We start from the raw sequence: 10,552 nt of genomic DNA, 5'->3' as shown, positions 1-10,552 counted from the left end.
GAGATGAGTCAGTCTTCATTACAAAATGAAGACTTGTGAGCTGACATTGCAAGTAACTGCAACGTGTTTTCCAAAGTTCTGAGACCAACATTGTTCTTATGTGAGGCTGCTAGTTGTAATAACCAAGAGTAATAACTAAGAGTTATTATCTTCTCTCTTTCTTCTCCCAAACTTTTGCTAGGTACCTGGCCACTCAGAGAATTTCAATTCTCCCAGCTGCCTTTGCAGTTCAGAATGACCATGACCCGAAGTTTATCCAATGGAATATAAGAACAAGGCATATATCTGTCTCCAACTCCCTTAACTAAGAGGTAGCTGATGCTATCCTTTTATCCATTTTTCTTTTCCTCTTTCTTCTTGTTGTCTGGAACACTGATGTCATAACAGAAGCTGAACTAAGCAGTGTGTACTATAAATTGATCTTAAAAATGGAGACACAAAAAGTGGCAGAATAATCAGACAGAGAAATCCGAGCCATGGCACGGTATCAGCTCTGGACGATCCACCTCTAGACTTTTACATGAAAATAAATATTTTCCATCTTGTCTAAACCACTGTTAATTTTTGTTTTGTTTTATCTCTCAGAGCTGAACCTAATCTGTTCTGAAATGTGCTGATATCTGTGACCCTTGAAATTGTTGAAATTAGTTTTTAGGATAGTGATCTCAAACAACTTCATGGCACTTGTTTAGGAAAAGAAGCAAGGCTTATAGAATTTAATTTTTCATCAATGGATCTGTCTTCTTCAGAAAATGTTTTTACCAACCTGAATTTTTACGCTTCCAGTTACTGAGTCTGGACAAAATCTACCTTGAATTAGTCACCTTTATTTGTTAGATGCATTTAACATGAGGAAGATCTCTGTACATTCACAGTTCACCTCCTTTGCTCTCTCTACCTAAGGTGAAAAAAATAAAATAACAAAAGTCACACACCTAGGTAACCTAGGTTCCCCGTCTTGAACCTGTAATTAGAAGGATTAATTTAAGGAAAAATGGGGAAAAGAACTAAGACCAATTGTGGCCTCAGAGCCAAGCCCAATTCTGCAGTTGAGCTCAACTATGAATAAATGAATTATTTTACAGCGATCCTGCTCTACTGTCATATTAATTTTGTATGTCTTGATCAGAAGAGCAGTGAGTAAAGGGGCCACCACAATAGTGATGCTCTGAGTTGCCTGGCAGCACAGCAATGTAGGGTCATTCATATCAGGAACATGAATGGTCCCTAATTCTAAACTTCAATATATTTGTCCATTTTAAGTGTGTTTCTATATAAAATTTTATAGAAATCATATGCTGATTTTTTTTCTTTTCCCACTTTGGATCTATGTTTTTTTTTTGTTTGTTTGTTTCTTTGTTTGTTTGTTTGTTTTGACAGGCAGAGTTAGACATTGAGAGAAAAGACAGAGAGAAAGGTCTTCCTTCCGTTGGTTCACTTCCCAAATGGCCATTACAGCCGGCGCACTGGGCTGATCCAAAGCCAGGAGCCAGGTACTTCCTCCTGGTCTCCCACGTGGGTGCAGGGCCCAAGCACTTGGGCCATCGTCCACTGCCTTCCCGGGCCACAGCAGAGAGCTGGACTGGAAGAGGAGCAACTGGGACAGAATATGGCACCCCAACCAGGACTAGAACCCGGGGTGCAGGCGCAGCAGGCAGAGGATCAGCCAAGTGAGCCGCGGCACCAGCCCAGGATTTGTGGTTTAAAAATATACATCAGTGGTGGTCATTTGGCCTATCAATTAAGACACAACTTGGGATGCCTGAATCCCCTATCAGAGTGCCATGAGTCCCAGTTACACTCCGTGGCAGGTAGCAGTGTTAGCTCAAGTAGTTGGTTCCCTGTCATCTATGTGAGAGATTCAGATTGAGTTCTTGTCTGTTGGCTTCAGCCTGGCACAATACTGGATATTACAGGTATTTACTATATACAACAATATGCAAAAGCATCACTGTTATTTATCTGATTTTAAAATCAAGCACCAAAAAAATAGCATAACTTTGAATCCACTGAGCATCATCTTCAATGATGTCAAAAGGAATGGGATGCCCAGGGGAACAAATGTCATAGTCTCATTTGATTTCTTTGTTGTTGTGTCTGTCATTTGTTTCATTTTAGAAAGGAAAAAAGCTTATTTCATCTTACAGTTTTGGAAGTTCACCATCCAAAATGGGGCCACCTATAGGTTTGACTTCTGCTTATGGTATTTTTACTGGCAGAGTATTGAAGTGGCAGAAAACATCACATTGCAAGGATGAAACTGTTTATTTGTTTGTTAACATGCATTCCAAACCTTAGCTATTCTTGTGAAGCATGCAAGGGATAAACCTTACACAGGAGAGAGTAGTTTCATGCAATCACGTCCCAGCAGATGGGAAAATTCAGAGGTCTGCACCATTGCAGAATACCAAGCCAAGCTGTGTTTGAGCCTGAGGCAAATGGAAAAATAAAAATCAGTGTTCCCTTTATTTAAATTTCTGACGTTTTTAAGGATTTTTTGCCAATGATTTTAATATTGCATTTAAATATTAATTATCTTGATTGCTGGGTGTATTAGCACCTGTTTCAATTTGGCACTCAAGATGAAAGTATGTGCAGGCTGATAAAAATGGTCTCTTGAGGTTCATCTTAGCCCTAGCTTGCACGTCAGAATCTAACACTGGCTATTTGTGTTATTTTTGTTGAGCTCATTTGCTGTTCTAGAACTTCCTTAGAAGATCTGAAATGTAACACCAGTTGATGCTCCTTTGCTTCACATTGTTGTACGATAATGGGGAAAGCCTGTGCCACACAGATTCCTGAAGAGCTGGCATTAAAAGACTTCAAAGTAGTTTTGTTGTTATCCTCAAAAATACAAGTCCCCTACCTTCATAAGGCAGGTTCACAATAGAGTTGTCAAACCGTCCCTGAGATAGGAGCCACATAGACACATCAAAGAGTGGTGAATCAGTGAATACCAAAAACCGTGAACCCTTTTGAGGGATTTTTCTTCTTTTAAAAGAAAGGTGTGTAGAACTACTAAAACCTGCAGATGTTTAATAAGAACCAGCATCTGTGGTTTGCCTGCTTCAAATTACACAGTATCATCCTAATGCCAGTTCAGGGCTTTTTACATGCACTGATGCTGAAAGCAGAGCCATAACAAAAAGCTGGACTGACACTTTTCTTTGCCTCTAGCAACAGCTCAGTGTTCTGTTTTATTTTATTAAGCTTTATTATTTGGCTTTTGGCTGGCCACCACAACAACCAGCCTGCAGCGACAGCAAACACCACTCCCTTCCATGGAACCAGCGCTATCTTTCTATCAATCCCCACACAGTCTGCCTTGTTAGGGCCATGGAGATGGGGTGAACTCCTCTCCAGGATCTGCATGCAGATACACACTGACATGTACATTGCACCTCATGAGGCAGATGCTGTCTGGAGAGTCGAGATTTTTGCCAAAGAACAATGAGTATCTCTGGGGATAAAAGAATTACTTAAATTTAAGTTTTTGTCAGGTAATGACCTCACGATTTTCAAAGTATCTCACAATTGCTGCCTGGTGATGATTATAGGGTATGGAGCAGTATGCTTAGTGCAAAGTCCAGATTAGGCCTGTGAGGGAGGTGAAGTGTCTGGCAGGACTGACATGCAATGAAAGATTATAAAAACCTGGTTTCCCCAGCCTGACAATGAACATAGTTAGAAAGGAACTTAATTGTGCTATTTAGGATTAGGAAAAGTGCAGGGGGAACAAAGTTATCAATTCCAAGCTTAAAATGCCATTGCACAATATGAGAATAAGTACTCATATGAATGGCGCAGCAAGAAAATTTTAAAACCAATAAAATGAAATACTTCTGCACACAGTGGAATTCAGTGCTGCAGGAGATCAGAGAGTCAAATGCAGTAACTGTATTTTAAAAAGAAGCTGAATAATTTTATGACCACTATAAAAGAGGAGATAGACTTAAATTGCTGCAAGAGGTTGGAAATGAGGAAAAACATCATAGCTGCAAAGGTACCAAGACCCTGGAGTGGCCTAATCCAAGCATTAAGATTCGGTCCACTTTCTTTAGCTTCACCAAGTTTTTCCACTCCTCCTAGGAAAACCAGCGACCTACTCAACCTCAAAATCTGTGACCTTTGGTTTTGCTCTGTGTTTCCCTACCATCTTTCATCTCCCACACTTATCACATTGCCAAAGCATTTCTCTTAAGCTCTCTGGTGATCCTTTCCCTAGAATTCATGCCCAGCAAAGTGATGGCCAGATGCAGTTGGCTTTGCACACAGATTCCTGAAACATACTTTACATCTCCAGTCCCTCCTTCACCTCAAATCACATTACAGCCCCAAGGAGTTACTGTGAACAGGCTCTAAACTACACATAGAAATTCCATTAGATTTCAAATCAGTTGCCTTAACCTCTTATGAACCACAGACCACAATAATCCATTAGCAATGCTGGTTTAACCACATTCTACTTCTCCCTAAGAGCTAACAATACTCCTCTACATAATTTATGATTTTCATTCTCTTGACACTTGATGGCTTCTCAGTCTCTACTGGACCATTTTTTGGTGTTGAAGCCCTAAAATAATTCTTTACATTTGGGTAGCATTTCTGAAGTAAGAGTACATTTCTATATCTGTATCATGCGAAAATCAGAGCCACTCACTAAGGAAGTCAAGATACAGCAAATATGAATATCTCCTTTAGGCCGGTGCCGCAGCTCACTAGGCTAATCCTCCACCTTGCGGCGCTGGCACACCGGGTTCTAGTCCCGGTCGGGGCACCGGATTCTGTCCCGGTTGCCCCTCTTCCAGGCCAGCTCTCTGCTGTGGCCCAGGAGTGCAGTGGAGGATGGCCCAAGTGCTTGGGCCCTGCACCCCATGGGAGACCAGGAGAAGCACCTGGCTCCTGGCTTCGGATCAGCGCGGTGTGCCAGCCACAGCACGCCGGCCGCGGCGACCATTGGAGGGTGAACCAACAGCAAAGGAAGACCTTTCTCTCTGTCTCTCTCTCACTGTCCACTCTGCCTGTCAAAAAAAAAAAAAAGAAAAAAGAAAAGAAAAAGAAAATGAATATCTCCTTTAGAAAAATGAGAAATCTGGTCTCATTTCTGCTCAAATACCTGCACCTTCTGACTCCACGTCCTTTTCAATGTGCAGCATGCTGCACTATTGCCATGTAAGCCCATACAATTTATTCACAAATCCTCCTCCTTCCTCTCTCACCTTGCTTCCATGTTCCACGTCTAGAATGGTCTTTTCTTTCTAATAACCTATATTCCCATTATTTATTCAACTAAACACATGTATTCACTTAAAATAATCTTGTACCCTGAACAATGATCCCTAGTAAACATATTTCTATAGGATGTTTTCCTTTGTTTTCTGAAAAAGTATATTTGCATCTATATGAAATAAAGTAAAATCTACAATGTTGCTAATTTTGTGTGCTCCACAGATTCCGGAATATCTCCATAGGAGTGTTCATATTTTCATTCATTTTCTTTTTGATTTGAACACCTTCCCCATTTGGGACAAGAGTCTGAAAATTTATACCAGAGAATAAAATAGACTAATATCCCTGCCCTTATTGAGTTTGGATTCTAGTGGGGAAGACAGACAGTAAATAAAGCAACTCAGAAATTTATAGAATGTTAGATAGTCTAAAAACATAAATTAAGCAAAAAGATAAAGAAGTAATAGGATGAAGACAAGAAGCTGAATTTAGATGAAATGGTCAGGTAAGGTGTCAATGAGAAGATGATTTTGGATAAAAACCTGAATGAAGCAAAAGAACTAGCTTTCTGAGTGTCTGAGAGAAGTGTATTTCAGATAAAGGAATGACATGTGCAGAGGCCCCCCAGGTAGAATCATGCCTACATGTTTTAAGCAGTAAGAAAAGAAGCCTGGGTGTTCAGAGTGGAGTGAATGAGGACAGTATGAGTAATGAATGGAAGCGAAATCAGAAAGGCAAAGGGACAGTAATACAGGATCTTATAAGAGATGGAGAGCTATACAGGCAGAAAATTGACATGAAATCAGTCTAATTTTGCAAGATGTCTATGTATCTGGGTGAAAATAGCCAAAGGGTTAAGATAAAAAGCAGAAAATTCAGTTAGGAATCTATTACATCAATTCCGGCAAGTTACTCAGAATGAGATACATTTTAGATATATTTTTAAGGTATAATTGGTAAAAGCTGTGATAAATCAAATGTAGAATGCCAAAGAATATAAAGGGTCAACAGTAACACCAAGATTTTGTCTAGAACAAATAGGTAGATGAATTTCCTATTAATGATGTATAGAAAACAGCAATAAGAGCACATTCTGGAGGTGGGAGAATATTGGCAAATCTACTTGCAAAATGTTAAGTATATGATGTACACTAATTAGCAAATGGAAAAGCAAATAGGGATTTGAATATATGGGATATTTGGATGTATTTTCTATTAAAGTTCAGAGGACAGGGCTAGGCAGAAAACAAAACTATGGATACCATACGCATGTAGATTGTATTTCAAGCCATGAAATAAAATGAGACCCCTTTATTGGGAGAAATGTATGAACAGAAAAAAGAAAAGGTTTCTGGTAAGCTTTGGTATATTCCAGAGATTGCAGAGACAAAGAACATGGTGACGTACTCAGAAAAGTAAAGGGAAAGCAAAATAAACATGGTGTCTTGGAAGTCAAAAAGTATTTCAAGGACAGAGTGGTTACTTATAACAAAGTCTTCTGATAGGCCAAATGCGTGGAGAGCTGAGAAATAATCCTTAGGTTTAGCAATGAGAAATTCATAAATTTTCTTGATAAGACTAGTTTCAGTGGGGTAGTGGATGCCAAAGGATGATTTGAGTAAGTTTAACAGAGAAGAGAGAGGAATAATTGGAAGCAGTGAGTCCATAAACATAGCTGTTTTTCAAGGAGAAAGGGAGAACATTTAGAAGAGAATTAGGGGCATGAAATTTAAGTGTTGGAAACATAATGAACAACACTAATGTAAATTGATTTGACTAATCCAACAGAGAAGAGAAGATTGGTGAGTCACAAAAGAAAGGGGAGAATGGGTGAAGTGTTTTCCTTGAGAAAGGAAGGCAGCGTGGGGTCTAATTACATATGTAGTATTTAGCCTACCCAGCAATATTATAACAGTTCGCTTACAGTGAAGAAAATATTGAATGGTATATAGGTTAAGACCCAGACAATGAAATAATGTGGAAGTTTTACTCTGTCTGCTTGCCTTTATCAGTGACACACAAAGCAGGGTTGTCACCTGAGAGGTAGAGAGAGGTATTGGGAGATTTAAAGAGAAAAAGTAGATTGGAGGAATAAGTAGGTTGGTAGAATGGCTGGCAGAAAAGTCCAGCCTTGAAATGAATGATCATGTGTTTAAAATGAAGCCACTCATATTGACTATGTATTTTATTTCAGCTGTCTGAGAGAGTAGTCAGAAAGTTTAACAAAGGTTGTAGTTTAGTTTAGAGTGCATAACAAAGGGAAAGGGAACAAAGCAGTTGAGAGAATTTGCAGGTAAATAAGTGCAATGCTTGACCATTGAATTCAAACTTGCTAAGGGATTAAGAGGGGAGGTTAGGGATAGAGAAAAGGTAATACCCAATCTACAATTAAGGCAATTGAAGGAGTGAGCTGGGAAGATAAGGATAGAGTGGTAATGGTTCAATCAGATGTTTGAAGTTGAGATAACAGATGAATAGAGGTAAAGAAAAGATCAAGACTACAGCTTTAGGAGTGGTTCATTGGCTGAGTTCAATGAAAGCCAAGAAAGTGAGTGTGCAGAGTACTGAAATAATCATTTACACAGATTCTGAAATCTTTAAACATGTAGCAGAAGTGGAATTGCAGTGAGGAACAGCAGGCAAGGGAACTAACCTCTTCAAGGAATGAGAAGCACTGCCTAACGAGATGAGTAGGGCCATGGATGCTCACTGCGGTATAGGGGGTGATCCTATGGTCTGAATGAAGACGGAAGAGAAAAACTGAGTGTTTTAAAGAAGACAAAGGCAGGATGAATTATCTGAGAATCGTAGAAAGGAAAAAGGAAATTGCCTAGCCGGCGCCATGGCTCAATAGGCTAATCTTCCGCCTGTGGCGCCGGCACACGGGGTTCTAGTCCCGGTCGGGGCGCTGGATTCTGTCCCGGTTGCCCCTCTTCCAGGCCAGCTCTCTGTGTGGCCAGAGAGTGCAGTGGAGGATGGCCCAAGTGCTTGGGCCCTGCACCCCATGGGAGACCAGGAGAAGCACCTGGCTCCTGGCTTCGGATCAGCGCGGTGCGCCAGCTGCAGCGCGCCGGCCACGGCGGCCATTGGAGGGTGAACCAACGGCAAAGGAAGACCTTTCTCTCTGTCTCTCACTGTCCACTCTGCCTGTCAAAAAAAAAAAAATTGTCTGCCCCATCTTTTATCTGTATCTATCAGAAATGTGCAAGAACAAAACTGATACATTTGAGGAACCAACAGTAGAATTAATGCCCACAGAAAGTCTAGGCTTCTGTTAGAAAGGAAAAGTCAAAGGAACTTCCACCAAAGAAATAGGATTTTTTTTTTCCAATAGACACTTTGTTCCAGAAAATTAAAGTGTTCAGGAGATGTGAAGTAAGGCAAATGGAGAAGAGAATCTGAAATGATGTGCATTTCTTGGACTTCCCTTGGTAACTAATATGAGCAAGAGGTAAGGCCACAAGAGGATTAGTCCTTGTGGTTCCAACTAATGTAATGGAGGAGAGACAGGGAGCATCAGGGAAAGTGGGCTTTTGCCAAGAGTTTACAGAGTTCTAGAGCTCCCAGTTGACTCCCAACAATGAAAATCTGGGAAATAAAATAGGTCAGTCTTATTCCTAAGGCACAGCTACCCTTCCTAAGGCAGCTGCTGTTGGCCTGTGGAGGTCAGCTCATGCTCTGGTCCCTTTTAGACATCTGCCAACAGGCTTCTGTGCAACAGATACTCCCAAGGCTGTTTTGAGGTTCCTCCTACTTTCCAGTCTCCCTCTGCAGTGATAGCTAAGGTTGTGTATTGAAAGTGAAATGGTTGAGGAGGTTAAGGGAGAGTTTTAAAGATAACCCTAAATATATGTGTCTGTTCTGTTCAGTAGACTATATGAAATATTTAATAGAGCACTTTTGCAAGAAGTAGCCTATAGCCAGTGATATAGATGAATTCTGAGTCATATCCTTAATCTAGATGGTCATTTTTGGTTACTAAAAATTTTTTATAGTGGCAACACTTTATACCCAACCTGTATATACTCGGGTTTGACAGTGAGCTCCAGAATGTCCCTGAGATAAGGTTGGTTGCTAGATAAAATACGTGAGGGCCAATCAAATTTGAAGTTCAGATTAATGACATGATTTTTTAGTATGTGTTTCATGCAATATTTTTATCTATTGTATTTGCTATATTGGACAACCTTACCCCTAAAGGAAATATAGAAAATCAAAAGAGATGTACAAATGACTTGCTCTGTTTTAAAGTAACAAATCCCAAATATGCTTCCAAAAGAGAGGAAAGATCTCACAACCTTCTTCCAAATTATCCAGTGTAGGTTTCCTATGTGATACCTTGAAACCTGAAATAAATCAGTCATCACTGAGGATTTCTACTTCATCCTATACACATCACTATTCTCTTTGTCCCCATAATTTCAAGAAATGGCTTAGGGAATGGAGAGGAAGGCAGTGTGGATGTGGCCACCAAAGAAAGTGGGTCAACAGGATTCCATAGGTATGGGGCAGAAGGGGGTGGTCCAAGAAGAGTCCCTAGGATAATATCCCTATCCCATTGTGCTCCTGGTACAGCAGTAGCTTAACCTACTGGGTCATTGTTGTAATGATGGGTAAATAAGTATTTATATACTAACCAGTATTTTAGAAAAGGAAAAGATAGAAGCTAGAAGAAGTTCTTGCCAGTGGAATGTTTCAGAATTTCTGATTTGCATATAAAGAATTTAGAACATCATGTTAAGCCTGATACTTCTGTTCTATTTTCTTATAGCAAAGATGATACTTCCTGTTAATGAGGGTCAGCAGCTACCATATTATAGCATGTGTCATACTACCTAATGACATAAGTCATAGGGGTGGCTGAAACATAAAAGAAATGTAATATATTAAAATTTATTATCAGTTTAGTAGGAAGAGCCAGCTGGATAAATCAGCATGGACCATGATAGACAAACCTGAAAATTTATCCACATCCCTATCTCAAAAGCTAACACATTTTATGCTCTTTCTCATATTTAAATCTAGATAAGTGAATTTTCAATATCCTTTGAAGATGCAGCTGTTGTTTAACACTGTGATTTCATATTTACAAAGCTCCTCTCATCATAGGATCTTAGGCCATTTTACCAGCATAATTCAGTATTAATAACCATAAAAAAACAATAATTTCAGCTGCACTATTATACTGGCCATCTATTCAGGAACACATTTATTTTTCTGGGCACTTGGAAATTTTCACTTTATCCTCAAGGAGAAAAAGCAGCCAAATCTTCTGATCCACCAAAGGGGAATAAAAAACAATTAAATACAGACAGCAGGACAA

General features: G+C 39.8%; 1 long non-coding RNA gene across 2 annotated transcripts in view; it reads right to left on the bottom strand.

The window, feature by feature from the left end:
• Window positions 1-807: 807 nt before the first annotated feature.
• LOC103349075 (uncharacterized) overlaps window positions 808-10,552 on the bottom strand; it is a 53,521-nt gene continuing 43,776 nt past the window's right edge. For both annotated transcript variants that reach the window (XR_011378766.1, XR_011378765.1), the window contains exon 4: window positions 808-898. This is a non-coding gene — a long non-coding RNA (uncharacterized lncRNA). The remainder of the gene's footprint in view (window positions 899-10,552) is intronic.

The sequence above is a fragment of the Oryctolagus cuniculus genome, chromosome 9 (genome assembly GCF_964237555.1).
Source record: "Oryctolagus cuniculus chromosome 9, mOryCun1.1, whole genome shotgun sequence".
In the NCBI taxonomy this organism is placed as follows: domain Eukaryota; kingdom Metazoa; phylum Chordata; class Mammalia; order Lagomorpha; family Leporidae; genus Oryctolagus; species Oryctolagus cuniculus.
The sequence above is the reverse complement of the archived record's forward strand: the minus strand, read 5'-3'. Positions and strand labels throughout refer to the sequence as shown.